The sequence below is a fragment of the Gastrolobium bilobum genome, unplaced genomic scaffold (genome assembly GCF_033153095.1).
Source record: "Gastrolobium bilobum isolate Gb01-03AN ecotype WA unplaced genomic scaffold, APGP_CSIRO_Gbil_v1 utg40026, whole genome shotgun sequence".
Taxonomy (NCBI): Eukaryota; Viridiplantae; Streptophyta; class Magnoliopsida; order Fabales; family Fabaceae; genus Gastrolobium; species Gastrolobium bilobum.
In genome coordinates this window covers 81,735-87,148 of record NW_026899792.1, presented here as the reverse complement: position 1 = coordinate 87,148, position 5,414 = coordinate 81,735, and the positions used below count along the sequence as shown (strand labels likewise).

The 5,414-nt window shown below is 41.1% G+C and overlaps 1 non-coding gene across 1 annotated transcript; it reads right to left on the bottom strand.

Annotated features, from left to right (window-relative positions):
- Window positions 1-281: 281 nt before the first annotated feature.
- Window positions 282-388, bottom strand: LOC133293524 (small nucleolar RNA R71). The gene has a single exon (XR_009749070.1). It is a non-coding gene; the product is annotated as a small nucleolar RNA R71 (small nucleolar RNA).
- Window positions 389-5,414: the final 5,026 nt, after the last annotated feature.

The window sequence follows — 5,414 nt, the reverse complement described above, 5'->3', positions numbered from 1 at the left end:
TTGTCATCTAGCCAGCACTGATAAACTTGGTTGAGAAAAATCCATTTGGCGGAGAAGACTATGAAGACCCCTATGATTTCATGGACAGATTTCTGAGAATCTGTGACGCAACCAAGCATAATGGGGTGTCCGATGATGCAATTAGGCTCAGACTATTCCCTTTTGTTGTGACAGGGAAAACTCTGAGATAGTTGGATAGACAAGCCCCCAACAGCATCACAACGTGGGATGAATTGGCTACTAAATTCTTTGCAGAGCACTTCTCCAGGGAGAAATACAACAAGTTGGTGAATGAGATCACCAACTTCACTCAACATCCGGGAGAAACTTTATATGCAGCTTGGACCAGGTTCCAAGAATTGATCAGGAAGTGTCCCCAGTACGACTTGTCGAACGGAAAGAAGGTCAGAGTCTTCTATAACGAAATGACGCCAGAATCCAGAATGGTGGTCAATGGTGCAGCTGGAGGGACCATAGAAAAGAAGACATCACCTCAAACTATAGAGTCAATTGACTTCAAGGCAAGAGCTGATAATGCATCAATGACAATTCCACCTGTTCAACCAATTCAACCAAGAAAGGGAATTCTGCAGTTGGGAAACAATAATCCATCACTTGCAGAACAAAAGATCCTATCTCAACAAATAGCAATTATGAATGCTAAGTTACACAAGTTGCAACTCTCTACAGCTCAAATTGACTCGGTCAACTGCGAGTATTGTCAAGAGAAGCATGATACTAACATTTGCCCAACATTGGTAGGATCAAATGCTTTACAAGTCAATGGAATCTGGTACGAACCAAAACCACAGCAGAATTATGGAAGAAACCAGAACAGTGCTCCAGGGAACAACTTCCAAAGGAGAATGCAAGGAACAGGTTTGGATTACAAATTCAACAACTATTTGCAACCTCCACCAGTCCCACAAACTCAAATATCTGAACTGGAGAGAGCACTGATACAGTTGACGAAAAATACTGACACATTCATGAATGAGATAAGGGCTCATCACAAAAACCAAGATGCATCTATGAGAAACTTGGAAAACCAGATGGGCCAATTGACAAAGCAGCTTGAAGAAAGGACTAAAGGGTAGTTTCCAAGTAACACAATAATCAATCTGCGAGAAGATTGCAAATCAATTGTTACAAGAAGCGGAATTGTCATCACTCCTCAAGAAAAACCGAAGGTGGTTCAGCAAAAGAAAGCAGACGAACCAGTTCTTGAGCCGGTGATAGAAAAAGAAGAGAAAGCACCTACAAAGGAAGACAAAGAGGAAGCAAAGTGGAAAGCTGTCGAGACTCCAAAGAAGCAATGGAATTTCTCTCACTTTGAGAAACCACCTTATCCCATAAAGTCAAGGCAAGCACAGAAGCAACAACAAGCCAGGTTTTTAGAAATATTTAAAAAGTTGCAAATTAATATTCCCTTTGCTGAAGCTTTAGCTAACATGCCTAACTATGCTAAGTTTATGAAATAACTCTTGTCTAGAAAGCATAAGTTGCATGAATGTGAAACAGTTGCTCTCACCGAAGAGTGTAGTGCCATAATCCAGAAGAAGTTTCCCCCAAAGCTTCAAGATCCAGGGAGTTTCAACATCCCGATTGCGATAGGCAACATTGATGTTGGCCGGGCATTATGCGATCTTGGAGCAAGCATCAACACTATCGCTCCAACTTGTTGACAGAACGCTGAGAAGACCGAACGAAGTAATTGAAGACGTACTTGTCAAAGTGGACAAGTTCATCTTCCTTACTGACTTCGTAGCCCTTGACATGGATGAAGGAGGAGAAATGCCTCTTTTGTTTGGTAGGTCATTCCTTGCTACAGCAAGATCCTTGATAGATGTGGAAAACAGAAAGCTAGAATTGAGAATGGACGATGAAAAAGTCACCATTGATGTGTTCAAAGTTATGAAGCATGCAAGAGATAATGGTGACTGTTTTTGGGTAGACATTCTTGAAGCACTCCTCCTTGAAAAAGAAGATGATCATACTCTTGAAGAAGAGAAAGAATTCTTTGATGAAAACCCTCCGAAGGAAGATGCTGAAATTCCGACAGAGGAGTTGAAAAAAGAAAGAGTCAGACACAATAAAAGAAGCACCTGAGGTGGAGCTAAAAGAGCTTCCATCCAATCTAAAATACGTTTTTTTAGGAGATGAATAAATGTATCCTGTCATCATCAACAAAGAGCTGTATGAGACTGGAGAATCAAAGTTGATGAAAGTGCTCAAAGACCATCAAACAGCCATTGGATGGTCCATCTCCGATCTAAAAGGAATCAATCATTCCTTCTGCACTCACAAAATACTAATAGAAGATGACATCAAACCTGTGAGACAACCTCAGAGAAGACTAAATTGTACCATAAAAGAGGTGGTTCGGAAGGAAGTGGTAAAGCTCCTTGATGCCGGCATGATCTACCCAATCTCAGACACTGCATGGGTAAGTCCTATCCAAATAGTGTCCAAGAAAGGCGGAGTTACAGTGATCAAGAACGAGAGCAATGAACTGATCCCCACCAGAACCATAACAGGGTGGAGGATGTGTGTGGACTACAGAAGACTAAATGATGCCACATGAAAAGATCACTTTCCTCTCCCTTTCATTGATGAGATGCTGGAACGGTTGTCTGGACATGCATATTATTGTTTCCTAGATGGTTACTCCGGCTACAACCAGATACTTGTTGCACCAGAGGATCAAGAGAAGACAGCTTTCACTTGTCCCTTTGGAGTGTTCGCTTACAGAAGGATGCCATTCGGCCTTTACAATGCGCCTGCTACTTTTCAAAGGTGCATGCTTTCCATCTTTTCTGATATGATTGAAAAATCATTGGAGGTATTTATGGATGACTTTTCTATATTTTGTTCTTGTTTTAATTCTTGCTTAGTTAATTTAGCTAAGTTCTTGAGGCGTTGTCAAGAAACAAATTTGGTTTTAAACTGGGAAAAGTGTCATTTTATGGTAAAGGATGGAATAGTATTAGGCAATAAGATTTCTGAAAAAGGGATAGAAGTTGATAAAGCTAAACTGTTATTGATTGAAAAACTTCCCCCTCCTTCTAATGTGAATGGTGTTCAAAGCTTCTTAAGACATGCAGGTACTTACAGACGATTCATCAAGGACTTCTCCAAGATTGCGAAACCATTGAGGAATGAAGAATGCCTGAAGTCCTTTAACCTGCTGAAGGAAAAGCTGACAACCGCGCCTGTCCTGATGGCGCCTGATTGGAACCTCCCTTTTGAGCTCATATGTGATGCAAGTGCGTACGTAATAGGAGCAGTCCTCGGTCAGCGTAAGGATAAGTTATTACATGTGATTTACTATGCTAGCAAGGTTCTAAATAAGGCACAAGTGAATTATGCCACAACTGAAAAAGAAATGCTAGCTGTAGTATATGCATTAGATAAATTTAGACCTTACCTAATAGGATCTAAATTTATTGTTTTTACTGACCACTCTGCATTGAAGTATCTCATGAGTAAACAGGATGCAAAGCCACGACTGCTACGTTGGATGCTTCTTTTCCAAGAATTTGATCTGGAGATTAGAGAAAAGAAGGGAGTTGAAAACAAAGTGGCAAATCACTTGTCAAGGTTTCAAGTCAAAGAACTGCAAGATGGACCTGAGATTGAAATAAAATAATCTTTCCCTGATGAACAAGTAATGGCAATTCGATTCGCGCCATGGTTTGCAGAATTTGCGAATTATAAGGCTATAGGATCAATTCCTGAAGAACTCACATGGCAACAAAAAAAGAAGTTCATGCATGATGCAAAGCAGTATTACTGGGATAACCCTTACTTATATTTTCAATGTGTTAATGGGATTATTCGCAGGTGTGCAGGTGAGATGGAAATTCCAAAGATTTTGTGGCATTGTCATGCTTCAGATTATGGAGGACACTTTGGTGGAAATAGAACCGCACAGAAGGTCCTACAAAGTGGATTCTATTGGCCCACGATCTTCAAGGACTCAAAGGAGTTTGTGGAGAAGTGTGACAGATGCCAGAGGTCGGGAAACATATCCCAGAAGGATGAGATACTGCTAAATTGCATACTGGAAGTGGAAATCTTTGATGTATGGGGCATTGACTTCATGGGACCTTTCCTTTTGTCATACTCCAACCAATACATATTGGTTGCTGTGGACTACGTGTCCAAGTGGGTAGAAGCAGTGGCCTTATCGACAAACGATGCTCGGGTAGTCGTGGCCTTCCTACATAGAAACATCTTCACCCGATTCGGAGTTCCAAGAGCCATCATCAGCGATGGAGGAACCCATTTCTGCAACAAACAATTTGAGGGTCTTCTCAAGAAGTATGGAGTCACACACAAAGTGGCCACACCATATCATCCTCAGACAAGCGGACAAGTGGAAATTTCCAACAGAGAGTTGAAGCGAATCCTGGAAAAGACTGTGAGCCATACAAGAAAGGATTGAGCAAAGCGACTTGACGATGCACTCTGGGCATACAGAACAGCCTTTAAGACTCCCATAGGTATGTATTCCAATTGGTGTACGGTAAGTCCTGTCATCTCCCTGTTGAGTTAGAACATAAGACTATCTGGGCAACTAAATATATGAACTTTGAACCAACTAAAGCTAATGAAAAAAGAATACTGCAATTACATGAGTTAGATGAGTTCAGGTTAGCTGTTTATGAGAATGCCAGGATCTACAAGGAAAAGACAAAAAGGTAGCATGACAAGAAGATAACTCCAAAGGAATTTGAGCCGGGACAGCAGGTATTATTGTACAATTCTCGACTGAGATTGTTTCCAGGTAAACATAAATCCCGCTGGTCAGGTCCCTTTGTTGTGAAAAAGGTATACCCTTATGGCACAGTAGAAATTTCTCCTATAAATACTGATAATTCTTTCAAAGTTAATGGTTGTAGGCTGAAATTATACTATGGAGGGCAGGTGAATCGAGATAAAATTTCTGTCCCTCTGACTTCACCTGAGTCTTAAACTGTCCATGTTAGGCTTGTGACGTTAAACAAGCGCTCATTGGGAGGAAACCCAGTAGCAAAAGTTAATTTTTTTTTCTTGTTTTAATTTTATTCTAGGTTAGATAAAAACAAAAATAAAAAAAATAATGGTGAACATGAGTGATAAAAAGCAAACAAGAAAAATCTGGGAACTGGCGCTACTAGCGTCAGATCCACGCTAGTAGCGCCATAAAGCATATTGATGCAGCGAGTTTCACGCTAACAGCGTCATGGTGGCGCTGAAAGCGTGAGAAATTTGAAAGGAAAGCCATGCCATCAGCGTGGGAATAGCGCTATCAGCACAAATGGTCCCAAAGTTCTCGTGAGTTCCACACCCACAGTGTGAATCCCACGCTGACAGCGTCATAAACTCACGAAGAACGCACGCTACCAGCGTGAAATCCACGCTGAGAGCAC